Here is a 14,683-nt window from a genome sequence, read left to right on the forward strand (position 1 = left end):
ATACCCACACACAAAAGAGAATGGAATACAAAAATAACAGTAAAAATAGTCATCAAATCACAAGGGAAGAGAGCAAACGAAGAAAAAACGAACAAAAAAGGTTACAAAAACAACCAAAGGCAATTAACAGAATAGCAATACATAGATATCTATCAGTAATACTTTAAATGTAAATGGACTAAATGCTACAATCAAAAGACAGAGTGGCTGAATGGATACAAAACTAAGACCCATATATATGCTGCCTACAAGAGACTCATTTCAGATCTAAAGACACACACAGGCTAAAGGTGAGGGAATGGGGAAAACTATACCTTGCAAATGGAAATGAAAAGAAAGCCAAGGTAGCAATACTTATATCAGACAAAATAGACTTTAAATCAAATATTGTAATGAGACAAAGAGGAACATTACATAATAATAAAAGATCAATCCAACAAGAAGATATAACAATTGTAAATATGTATGAATCCAACATAGAAGCACCTAAATACGTAAAACAAATATTAACAAACATAAAGGGAGAAACTGAACATAACACAATAATAACAGGAAACTTTAAAACTGGACTTACATCAATGCACAGATCATCCAGACAGAAAATAAGAAAACACTTGTGTGAAAAGACACATTAGACCAGATGTCCTTAAGAGATACATATATGACATTCCAACAAAAAAGAAGTATATAATACACATTATTTTCAAGTACACAGGGAACATTCTCCAGAATAGATCACATGCTAGGCCATAAAACAAGCCTCAGTAAATTTAGGAAAATTGAAATCATAGGAAGCATCTTTTCCAGCCACATTGCTATGAGACTAGAAATCAACCACAGAAAAAATACTGCAAAAATCACAAACAGATGGAAGCTAAATAGTATGCTACTAAACAATCAATGGTTCACTGAAGAATTCAAAGAAGACATTTTAAAATACCTGTAGACAGATGAAAAGGAAAACACAGTTCAAAATCTGTAGGATGCAGCGAAAGCAGTTCTAAGAGGGAAGTTTATAGTGATACAAGCCTACTTTAGGAAACAAGAAAAATCTCAAACAATCTAACCTTAGATATAAAGGAACTAGAAAAAGAAGAATAAATAAAACACAAAGTTAGTAGAAGGAAAGAAATAGTAAAAATTAGGTGGAAATAAATGAAATAGAGAGTAAAAACAACAGAAAAGATCAATGAAACTAAGAGCTGGTTCATTGAAAAGGCAAAAAAAAAAAAAAAAAAAAAAATCTTTAGCTAAACTCTTCAAGAAATAGAAGACCCAAAAAAATAATTTCAGAAATGAAAAAGGGGAAGTTACAATGAACACCACAGATATAAACCCATACTTACATGGTCAATTAATCTATGACAAAGGAGGCAAGAATATACAATGGGGAGAAGACAGCCTCTTCAATAAATGGTGTTGGGACAGATACATACAAAGAATAAAACTGGACTGCTAAACAAAGATGAACTAAACAAGATTTGTGTTTTCAAGGGAATGAGCCAGAAGAGGGTAGAATGGGCATTTCAATGTAGAAATAAAATTAATTTATGTTCATGAAAAGTAGTTGTTTACTTTTTTCCATTTGATTCCTAGCAGAGCAACTAGGAGCAGTAGACACAAATGTTTGTTTCAGCTGTTTGAAAGACTGGGTTGAAGAAAGAGAGTAAATAAGTGAAGAGTCACAAAACAATGGGGCAACTGTGGCAATAGAAGTTGTGTCAGGAGGCTATGGGACCTTTACTAATAAGGCAGGAGATAAAGTTATAATACCTAGAGTTGTAGCTTCATTTTGCTCAGCACATCCAGCAAAACTACTTGCTTATGGATAAAGTCTTCTTGAGTTATATCTTGTGTAAATAATGACAATTTTGTTCTTCAGTCTTTAAATATGTTTACCATGTAGTCAATTTCAAGTTGCTTTAATTTTTCTCGTTCGCAAGGAGCAAAATTTCTTCATGTAATTTACTTTTCTAAGTTATCATCAGTGGGAGTTGTTTTCTGTTATGGTCCGTTGTGCCTTGAATTTCAAAGTGCATTTACAGAATGACTTTGCTTTGCTTTACTGTGTAGGGCTCCCAGAGTTGCCACTCTGTGTGAACAATATGTTATCATAACTTTTTTTAGAATTGATGAGGATGATTATAATTTTTATGGCTTTTTGTTTGAAATATTTTTGGATCTTTAATGTTTTGTTTTTCCTGATTAATTTCTTTTTTTAAATTGAAGTATAGTTGATTTATAATGTTGTGCTAATTTCTGCTATACAGCAAAATGACTCAGTTATATACACATATATATATATATATATATATATATATTCTTTTTTAATGTTCTTTTCCGTTATGGTTTATCCCATGAGATTGGATATAGTTCCCTGTGCTATACAGTAGGGGCTTGTTGTTTATCCATTCTAAATGTAATAGTTTGCATTTACTAACCCCAAACTCCCCATCAATCCCTCTCCCTCCCCTCTTCCCCATGGGCAACCACAAGTCTGTTCTCTATGTCTATGAGTCTGTTTCTGTTTTTTAGATAGGTTTATTTGTGCCATTTTTAGATTCCACATATAAGTGATATCATATGGTATTTGTCTTTTCCTTTCTGACTTCATTTAGTATGATAGTCTCTAGTTGCATCCATGTTGCTGTAATTGGCATTATTCTTTGTTATGCTGAGTAGTATTCCATTTTATATATATATATATATATGTATGTATGTATGTATATATTCCATTATATTTGTGTGCGTGTGTGTGTGTGTGTGCGCGCGACACATCTTCTTTATCCATGCATCTGTCGATGGACATTTAGGTTGTTTCCATGTCTTCACTGCTGTGAATAGTGCTGCTATGAACAGTAGGGTGCATGTGTCTTTTTGAATTATAGCTTTGTCCAGGTATATGCCCAGGAGTGGGGATGCTGGATCATACAATAGTTCTATTTTTCATTTTATAAAGAACCTCTATACTGTTTTTCACAGTGGCTGCACCAACTTACATTCCCACAAACAGTGTAGGAGGGTTCCCTTTTCTCCACACTCTCTCCAGCATTTGTTATTTGTAGACTTTTTAATGACGGCCATTCTGACCAGTGTGAAGTGTTACCTCATTGTAGTTTTGATTTGCATTTCTCTAATAATTAGTGATGTTAAGCATCTTTTCATGTGCCTGTTGACTATCTGTATGTCTTCTTTGGAGAAATGTCTATAAGGTCTTCTGCTCAGTTTTTGATTGGTTGTTTGGTTTTTAGTGGTTGAGTTTTATGAGCTGTTTGTATATTTTTTACATTAAGTTCTTATAGGTCACATCATTTGTGAATATTTTGTCCCATTCCATAGGTTGTCTTTTCATCTTTTTATGGTTTCCTTTGCTGTGCAAGTGCTTGTAAGTTTGATTAGGTCCCATTTGTTTATTTTTGCTTTTATTTCTATTGCCATGGGAGACTGACCTAAGAAAACATTAGTACGATTTATGTCAGAGAATGTTTTCCTATGCTTGCTTCTAGGAGTTTTATGGTGTCAGGTCTTATGTTTAATTGTTTAAGCCATTTTGAATTTATTTTTGTGCATTGTGTGAGGGTGTGCTCTAATTTCATTGATTTACATGCATCTGTCCAACTTTCCCAGCACTACTTGCTGAAGAGACTGTCTTTTTCCCATTTTATATTCTTGTCTCCTTTGTCAAAGATTAATTGACCTTAGGTGTGTGGGTTGATTTCTGGGCTCTCTATTCTGTTCCATTGAGCCATATATCTGCTTTTGTATCAATATCACATTGTTTTGATTACTATGGCTTTGTAGTATTGTCTGAAGTCTGGGAGAGTTATGCCTCCTGCTTCATTTTTTCCCCTCAGGATTGCTTTGGCAATTCTGGGTCTTTTACAGTTCCATATAAATTTTTGGATTATTCTAGCTCTGTGTAAAATGTCATGGGTAATTTGATAGGGATCACATTAAATCTGTAGATTGCTTTGGGTACTATTGCCGTTTTAACAATATTAATCCAAGAGCATGGGATATCTTTCCATTTCTTTGAACCCTCTTTAATTTCCTTTATTAATGTTTTATAGTTCTCAGCATATAAGTCTTTCACCTCCTTGGTCAGGTTTAATCCTAGGTATTTTTTTTGATGCAATTTTAAAAGGTATTTATTTTTTACATTCCCTTTCTGATATTTCAGTGATAGTGTAAAGAAATGCAACCAGTTGCTTAATGCTAATCTTGTATCCTGCTGCTTTGCTGAATGCATTTATTAGATCTAGTAGTTTTTGTGTGGAATCCTTAAGGTTTTTTTTTTATATATAGTATCATGTCATCTGCATACAGTGACAGTTTTACCTCTTCACTTCCAATTTGGATACATTTTATTTCTTTTTCTTGTCTGAGTGCTGTGGTTAGGACTTTCAATACTGTGTTGAATAGAAGTGGTGAGAATGGGCATCCTTGTCCTGAGTGTTTTCACCATTGAGTATTATATTGGCTGTGGGTTTGTCATAAATGGCTGTTATTACTTTGAGATATGTTCCCTCTATACCTACTTTGATAAGAGTTTTTTTTTTATCATGAATGGATGTTAAATTTGTCCCATGTTTTTTCTGCATGTATTGAGATGATCATGTGGTTTGTGGCTTTTGTTTATGTGGTGTCTTACATTGATTGATTTGCATATGTTGAAACAACCTTGTGAACTTGGGATGAATCCCACTTGGTCGTGGTGTATGATCTTTTTTATGTGTTGTTGAATTCGGTTTGCTAATATTTTGTTGAGAATTTTTGCATCTATATTCATCAGAGAGATTGGCCTGTAATTTTCTTTTTTGGTGGTATCTGTCTGGTTTTTGTATCAAGGTGATGGTGGCTTCATAGAATGTATTTGTGAGTGTTCCCTCCTCTTCAATCTTTTCGAAGAGTTTGAGAAGGATTGGTATAAGTTCTTCTTTGTATGTTTGGTAGAATTCTCCTGTGAAGCTATCTGGTCCTAGACTTTTGTTTGTTGGAAGGTTTTTTTGTTTGTTTGTTTGTTTTAATTACAGATTCTATTTCACATCTGGTGTTCAAATTATCTATTTCTTCTTGATTTAGTTTTGGTGGGCTATATGTTTCTAGAAAGTTGTCCATTTCTTCTAGGCTGTCAAATTTGTTGACATATAATTGTTCATAGTATTCTCATTCTTTTTGTATTTCTGTGGTATCGATTGAGATTTCTCCTTTTTCATTTCTTATTTTGTTTATTTGATGATCCTGGCAAGCAGTTTGTCAATTTTGTTTACCCTTTCAATGAACCAGCTCTTCGTTTTATTGATTTTATTTTCTATTTTAAAAAAATCTCTATTTTATTTATTTCCTCCCTGATCTTTATTATTTCCTTCCTTCTGCCATCTTTAGGTTTTGTTTGTTCTTCTTTTTCTAATTCTTTTAGGTGGTACGTTAGGTTGTTTATTTGAGATTTTTCTTTTCTTTCTTTTTTTTTTTTTTTTTTTTTTTTTTTTGAGAAAGGCCTGTATCCCTATGAACTTCCCTTTAAGAACTGCTTTTTCTGCATCCCATAGATTTTGTATGGTTGTGTTTTCACTGTGGTTTGTCTTAAGGTATTTTTTAATTTCCGTTTTGATTTCCTCGTTGACCCATTGGTTTTTTTAGTAGCATGTTGTTTAATCTTCATGTAAACATTTTTTCTCATTTCTTTTCCTGTGGTTGATTTCTAGTTTAATGCTGTTGTGGTCAGAGAAGATGCTTGAAAATATTTCTATACTCTTAAATTTGTTGAGGTTAGTTTTGTGCCCTAGTATGTGGTCAATCCTAGAGAATTTTCCATGTGCACTTGAAAAGAAGGTGTATTCTGTTGTGTTTTTCTTTGGGGGGGGCAGAGGATGTAATGTCCTGAAAATATCAATTAAGTCTAACTGTTCTATTGTATCATTTAGGATCTCTGTTGCCTTATTGATTTTCTCTCTAGAAGACCTGTCCATTGATGCGTAGTGTTTAAAGTCTCCTACTCAAACAAACAAACAAAAAACACATAAAAAAACAAAAAAGAAACAAAAAAAACAAAAATAAAGTCTCCTACTATTATTGTATTCCCATCAATTTCTCCCTTTATGTCTGTTAGTATTTGTTTTATGTATTTGGGTGCTCCTATATGAGGTGCATATATGATGACAAATGTAAAATTCTCTTCTTGTGTTGATCCTTTTACCATTATATAGTGTCCTTCTTTATTTTTCTTTATGGCCTTGTTTTAAAGTCTTTTTTTGTCTGATATGGATGTTGCAATTCTCACTTTTTTGTCAATTCCTTTTGCATGAAATATCTTTTTCCATACCCTTACTTTCAATCTATGTGTGTCCTTTGCCCTAAGGTGGGTCTCTTGCAGGCAGCACATTGGAGGCTCTTGTTTTTTTTATCCAGTCTGCCACTCTATGTCTTTTCATTGGAACATTCAGTCCATTGACATTTAAGGTAATTATTGATACATAAATATTTATTACCATTTTAAACTTCATTTTCCAGTTGATTCTATGTTTCTTCTTTGTTCCTTTCTTTCTCTTTTTGTTTTTCTTTTTGTGGTTTGATGATTTCCTGTTATACTTTTTTTCTCTTCTTTTTGGTTTTTGTGAATCTATTTTATGTTTTTGATTTGTGGTTGCCCTGCTTTTCAAGTATGTTAACCCCTTCCTATATCTGCTTTCTTTAGACTGATAGTCATATAGGCTCAAACACATTCTAAAAAAAAAGAATCTACATTTACTTACTCTCCTTCCCCACATTTTATGATACTGATGTCCTGTTTTACATCTTCAATTTTATCCTTTTCCTATTCCTTGTGTTTATCATTGCTTTCACAAGTAGTTTTTTTTTCTTTTTTATCTGTATACTGGCTAATTTAAGTGATTTACTTCCCAGTTGTGATTTCATCCTTCCTATATCTTCTTGCTTCTTTTCTATTTAGAGAAGACCTTGCAATATTTCTTTTAAAATAGGTTTAGTATTGCTGTATTCTTTTCGTTTTTGCTTGTCTGAGAAGTTCTTTATTTCTCCTCCTATTCTAAATGATAATCTTGCTGGGTAGAGTATTCTAGGTTGCAGATTTTTCTTTTTCAAGACTTTGAATATATTTTGCCACTCCCTCCTGGCCTGCAGTGTTTCTGTAGAGAAATCAGCTGATAGCCTTATGGGAGTTCCCTTGTAAAGAACTCTGTTTTTCTCTTGCTGCCTTTAGAATCCTCTCTTTATCTTTAATTTTGCCATTTTAATTATAGTATGTCTTGGTGTAGGCCTGTTTGGGTTCATCTTATTTGGGACCCTCTGTGCTTCCTGTATCTGATATCTGTTTCCTTCTTTATGTTTGGGAAATTTTCAGCCATAATTTCTTCAAATACATTTTCAATCCCTTTTTCTCTTTCTTCTCCTTCTGGAATCCCTATCATGCATAGATTGGCACACTTTATATTATCCCATAGTCTCTTATATTGCTTTCATTTCTTTTTCATTTGGTTTTCTGTCTGCAGTTTTGATTGGGCAATTTCCAATATCCTATCTTCCAGATCACGAATTCTTCTGCATTATTCACTCTGCTATTCATTGCCTTTAGCTTAGCTTTCATCTCAGCAAATGAACTTTCTAATATTTCTTGGCTCCTCCTTATACTTTCTAGTTCCTTTTTACAGTAATCTGCATTTCTGTCAATAACATTTCTTAATTCCTTCAGTATCTTCATTACCTCCTGTTTGAACTTGGTGTCTATTACACTGAAGAGGTCTGTTTCATTGTTCATGCAGGGGAATTCTCTTGGTCTTTGAACTGGGAGTGGTTCCTTTGCTTCTCCAGTTTGCTTCTATTTCTCTTACTCTGTGAGTTTAGGAGAAACAATTATCTACTATAGTCTTGGAAGGCTCTTTATATGCAGGAGCATCCCTGCATAGCTTGTGTGGGTTTAATTTTTTTTTTTTTTGGCATGAGGGTTGTTTTTGGTTTGGATGCTTGCTGTTTCTTTCCTCAGTGTGTGCTGGCCATTATCCCCTTGATAAGGGGTGTGCAGGTGCATGGCCCATGCATGCTCCCAGGAGAGTTGGGGCAGTGGTTGGTGCCTGGTAGCAGGACCCTTGGCAGCAGTAGCAGTCCTTGCCTGCCTCTGAAATCGGAGATGGCAGTGATGGCTCACACCTGCCCCCGAAGCTCGTGTAGGCGGTGCCCTGCCACCTGAGAGCATGTGTGCAGAAAAGGAAGCTCCTATGGCTATCCTGTCCCTCTCTTCACGTGCCCCCCAGCAATGGCGCCTTGCCTTTCTGGTGGGCCCAGGCTTCTTCCCATACTCCCTCGGTTGTGGCACAGCACACCCTAGCCCCCTTAGGCTGTCTCCATGCAGCCAACCCCAGTCCTTTCCCCAGTTACGACCTTCGAAGCTTGAGCCTCAGCACCCAGCCCCCACCCACCTCAGCAGATGAGTGTCTCAGGCTGTGGAGTGCCAGGAAGTGGCACCAATAATCTGTGCAGGTCTCTCTCCACTTTGCCGTCCACAAAGAGGTTGCTGCACTCTCCTCCAAGGCTCCAAAGCTCCCCCTCTGTCCTGGCTGGTCTCCCTGCTGGTGAGGGGACTTCCCGCTGTGCCAAAACCTTTCCTCTTTCACAGCTCTCTCCCAAGGGGACAGGTCCCATTTTGATTCCTTTCTCTCTCTTTTTCTTTTTTCTTTTTTCTTTTGTCCTACCCAGTTATGTGGAGATTTTCTTGCCTTTTTGGAAGTCTGAGGTCTTCTGCCAGCATTCAGTAAATGTTCTGTGAGAATCGTTCCACATGTAGATGTATTTTGATGTATTTATGGGAGAAGGTGATCTACATGTCCTCCTCCTCGGCCATCTCAATCCAATCGCCTGTGATAACTTCTTAGTTTGAGGGTTCTGTGCTGTGTGCATTGTATATAGAATTTAGGTACGTGGAACTATACCATAAAACCACATGAAGCCAAAGCTGAAATTTGATTCCTCACACAAACTTTTTTGGTTGCTTCTGGTTTATTTTTTTATCCAGATCCCAGACAGACAAAAGAGTCTTTTGTCATGTCTCTGGGTCAAAGAGTAGAACTTTTCTATTCCCAACTTAATAGACTAGACATTCCTTAAAGTGTCCTGATACAGGAACCTTAATTTTCCATCCACACCTCTTGAAAACCAAATGCTTCATCTGTTGAACCTGTGAGAGTATTATTAGCCAGATTTTAGTTCATATGAACTATACCCATATCTACCACTTAGTACTTTATTAGCTCTAATTCACTGATTTGGCTTTAAGTTGCTTCAAAAAAAAAAAAAACTCAAGATACTCCTTTTTGAGATCTCAGTAAATGCTTTCAAGATCCTTGGTAAGTTTTATTTAACACTCTCATGTGAACTGCTGAAGAATGCTGGCCATCTGCCCTGATGTTGAAAGTCACTAGACTCATCCATTCTAAAACACAAAAATAAAACAAACAAAACTACATTATTTATTGGTGACTTTAGGAATATAGTTTCTATGGAGTGGAAGAAAGGAAGTTCAGTAAGCAGAACTATTGAAAATTACATCAGCCTTCCTAGAAAGTTGCCTATAAATGGAATGTTTATAACAAGACTTTTTCAATGGTTAACTATGAGGATACACTTATATGGGAAAATTTAAGAATGCAACCGTCTTTTTAAACTGCATATTGAAAGATGTCTTCTCCCACCCACAAAAGACTAATTGTCATGGTAATTGCCTGCCACTATAAGCAACAAGAAGTTTGGACAGAATATATGAGACATTGTAAACATTGGTTTCAGATGTAAGATAACTGAAAAGGACTTTGATCCACATAGAAGAAAAACAAGGTAAGCCCTATGATTGCCCAGGCTTCCTGCATGAAGGCAGTTCTCAGGCTGCAGCAGTACAAGGGGAACCCAAAAAAGCCCAGTGTTCTCATTCAGTTGAAGAGACAGAGATTGAATTTGAGGAAGCCATGGCAGTTAGAATTTGTGGAGCAGAGAACTACAGAGAGGAGATGTAGAGAAATCTGCAGAGAGGTCCCAATGGGTCTGGCTTATATCTGCACATGTATGTGAGGAAATTACCCAAAGCCAGGAAAGATTTACAAGGAAAGAGTAAACAGAGCAATTCCCAGATATCACACTGGGTTGGGAATATTTTATGTCCTCATCAGAGTGGAAAGACACAACCTAACACATGGGGTCACTGAGAAGAGTCCTCAAATAGGTATTGACTCAGTAAGAAGACCTAAACTAGCTCCACAGAAAATGCTGTTCTGGACTCACAATAATTCAGCTTAAAAGAAAACTTTTAAAAGATCTACCTAATTTGAAAGGAATTTAACTGCATTCCAGAATAAAATTCCAATACCATTTAAAAGAATATGATTAAATCTAGCATCCAAAAATATTTGACAGCCAATCAAAACTTATTAGGCATGCAAAGAAGCATGAAAATATGCCTGATAACCAAATTTTTTTAAAAAAATCAATAGAAATAGGCCAGGAAATGATAGATGATACAATTTGCAGAGAAGGACTGTAAAACAGCTACTACAAATCTTTAAACATAATATAATGAGAAAATAAATTGAAGATAATTTTAAAATACTCAAACTGAAATTCTGTAGAGGAAATATACAATATCTGATATTAAATATATATTCTGGATATGATTAATCAATGATCATGAGAAAGTTTTAAATAGCCAGAGATAAAGGTACTATATACAATGGAGATTGAATCAGTAATCAAAAACCTCCCAACAAAGAGAAATCCAAGACAAGATGGCTCCACTGGTTAATTCTATCAAAATTTAAAGAAGAATAATGCCAATCCTTCTCAAACTCTTCCCAAAAACTGAAAAGGAGGAAAGATTTCCATACTCATTTTATGAGAACAGATTTACCCTGATACCAAAGGCAGACAGATGTACCATAAGAAAATAAAACTATGGTCAATATCCCTGATGAACATATATGCAAAAATCCTGAACAAAATACTAGCAAACCAAACATAGTGGTGCAATGAAAGGATCATACACTATGACCAAGAGATGCAAGAATGGTTCTTTATATGAAAATTAATTAGTGTGATACACCACATCAACAGAATTAAGGATAAAAATCATATGATTGTCTCAGTTGATGCAGGCAAAGCAGTTGACAAAATTACACATGCTTTCGTGACAAAAATTCTCAATGAACAAAACTAGGAATAGAAGGAAATTACCTTAACAAAATAAAGGCTATACATAAATGAAAAGCCTGCAGGTAACATTGTACTCAATAGTGGAAAAGTGAAAGCTTTTCTTCTAGGATCAGGACCAAGGCAAGGATGCCCACTCCCACAGTTTTTATTCAACATAGTAATGGCAGTTCTAGCCAAAGAAATTAGGCAAGAAAAAGAAATAAAATTATACAAGCCAGAAAGGAAGAAGTAAAATTTTCTCTGTTAGCAGGCAGCATGATCCTATAGCCCTAAAGACTCCATAAAAAAATGTTAGAACTAATAAATGAATTCAGCAAAGTTACAAGTTACAAAATCAGCATACAAAAAGCAATTGTGTTTCTATACAGTAACAATGTGCTATCTGAAAAGGAAATTAGGAAAACGGTCACATTCACAATAGCACCAAAAAGTATAAAATTCTTAGGAATACACTTCACTAAGGAGGTTAAAGACTTTTATACTAAAAACTACAAAACATTGATGAAATAAATTAAGACATAAAATAATGGACAGTCTACGTGTGTTCATGGGTTGGAAAACTTAATACTGTTAAAATGTCCATATTTCCCAAAGCAATCTACAGACTCAATCCAATCCCTATCAAATTCCTAGTGGCATTAAAAAAAAAAGAAAGAAAGAAACAATGCTAAAATTCATGAGATCTCAAAGGATCCTGAACAGCCAAAACAATCTTGAGAAAAAAACAAAACCAAAGGCCTCACATTTCCAGATTTTAAAATATATTACAAAGCTACCATAGTTAAAACCATATGGTACTGGCATAAGTCATATAGACCAATGGAACAGAATAGAAAGCCAGAAATAAACCTAAGCACATACAGTCAACTGATCACCAACAAGGGTGCTAAGAATGCACAGTGGGAAAAGATTGACTTCAACAAATCGTTCTGGAAAAACCGGATATCCACATATAAAAGAGAGAAATTGGATCCTTATCTTACATCCTACACAAAAATCAACTCAAAATGCATTAAACATTTAAACATAATACCTGAAACTGTAAAAATACCTAGAAGAAGAGATAAGGAAAAAGCTTTATGACATTGGTCTTGGCAGTGATTTCATGGCTATGATACTAAAAGCATGGACAAAAACCCCCCAAAACCAGTAGACTGGTTAATCCCATATATTTGATAAGGGTTTATTCTCCAAAATATATAAGAAACGCCTTACAACTCAAGAGTTTAAAAAAAACACCTCAATTTTAAAATGGACTTGAATAAATGTTTCTTGAAAGAAAAGATGAAAATGGCCAAAGGTTATATGAAAAAAGGTTGAATGCCATTTATCATCAGGAGAATGCAATCAAAACCACAATGATATATCACCTTACACCTTTAGGATGGCTATTAACAACAACAACAAATGTTAGTGAGGATGTGGAGAAATTGGAATCCTTGCACACCATTGGTAGAAATGCAATATGGTGCAGCCACCATGGAAAACAGAATGGAAGTTCCTCAAATAATTAAAAATAGAACTACTGAATGAGTCAGCAATCCCACTTCTGGGTATTTATCCAAAAGTATTGAAATTGGAATCTCAAAGAGGTATTACCACTCTTACATTCATAGCAGCATTATTCACAATATCCAAGATGTGAAAATAACTTAAATGTCCACCAACCGATGAATGGATAAAGAAAATGTGGCATATAAAAAAATGGAATACAATTCAACCTTTAAAAAGAAGGAAATTCTGCAGTATCTGGTAACATGGTTGAATTTTGAGGACACTATGTTAAGTGAAATAAGCCAGGCACAGAAAGACAAGTACTTCATGATTCCACGTAGATGTGGTATCTAAAGTAGACAAACTCATAGAAACAGAAAGTAGAACGGTGGTTGCCAGCATCTGGTGGTGGTGGTGATGAGGGCAGTGGGGAGTTGTTGTTTGTGCGGGTAGTTTTACTTGTGCTAAATGGGGACATTCCAGTAACCTGGGCACAACAATATGCATGTAGGAGACCATATTGCTCTGTACACTTGGAACTCGTTGGAATGCTGAAAAATATGTAATGTGGTTTTATTTTGGCATGACTAAAACTCTACATGTACCACGTAGATGAAATCAGCATAAATCTTCATAGGCACAAATTACAAAAGCTGACTTAAAAATAGATAGATTACCAGAAGAGCCCTGTATTTAGAAAGCCCTATATCTACTAAAGAAGTTGAATTCATATCAAAAGCCTTCCCCTAAAGAAAACTCCAGGCCTAAGTGGCTTCACTGCTGAACCATACCAAACATTTTATGAAGAAATTATATCAACTCTGTTCAAAATATTTCAGAAACCAGATGAGGAGGAAATTTTCCTGACTCATTCTGTGGGACTTATGCTAACACAGTACTGAAACCATAAAAGACACTAGAGAAAATTACACACCAATATTCTTTATGAACATAAATACCAAAAATCTTAACAAAATATTAGCAAATTTAATCCAGCAATAGATTTTTTTAAATCACTAAGTTCAGTTGATCCTAGACGTGTAAAGTTGTATTAATTCAAAAATAAAGCAGTATAATTAACTATATTAATAGACTAAAAAAGAAAAATCATATGATCTCAATAGATACGGGAAACTTTTTTTTACAATATTCAACACACATTTATGAAAAAAAGGAAATCTCAGCAAACTAGGAATATAAAAGAACTTCCTCAACCTGGTAAAGTGTTTCTACAAAAAAACCTACAGCTAACATCTTTAATGGTGAAAGACTGAATAAATTTCACCTAAGATCAGGAACAAAGTAAGGATATTCACTTCTATGAAACATTGTACTGTAGATATTAGCAAGTGTAATAAGGCAAAATATATATACACAGATTTGAAATAAAGAATTAAAACTCAGAAAAGTCTCAGAAACCTTTTTATGTCTATATGTTAAAAATGAACAGTTGGAAATTGATATTTTAGGAAGAAACCACTTCCAGTAGCATCAAAAAAATCATGAAATGATTAGGGATAAATTTAACAAAATATGTATAGTACCATACATTGAATGTTACTAAACATTACTGAACAAAACATTACTGAGAAAAATTAAAGATCTAAATATTTGGAGAGCTATACCATGTTCACTAACTGTAAGCCTCAGTATTCTTAAGATGTTAATTTTTCACAACTTGATTTATAGATTAAACACAGTTCCAATCAAAATCCCAGCAAGGTATTTTGTAGTATGCAAAAACAAGTTCTAAAGTTTTTTCTAAGGGAAAGGCAAAAGACCTACAATATTGAACATAAAACTGAAGAATCACAAAGTTGGAGGATTCACTATCCAATTTCAAGACTTACTATAAAGCTAGAGTCATCAGGACAGTGTGGTTTTACTATAAGGATGGACATATAGATCAGTGTATCAGAATGGAGAGTCCATACGTAGACCTATACAAATATACTCTGTTTATTTAAAATATACATTCAGT

Source organism: Orcinus orca, chromosome 1 (genome assembly GCF_937001465.1).
Source record: "Orcinus orca chromosome 1, mOrcOrc1.1, whole genome shotgun sequence".
NCBI classification, from domain to species: domain Eukaryota; kingdom Metazoa; phylum Chordata; class Mammalia; order Artiodactyla; family Delphinidae; genus Orcinus; species Orcinus orca.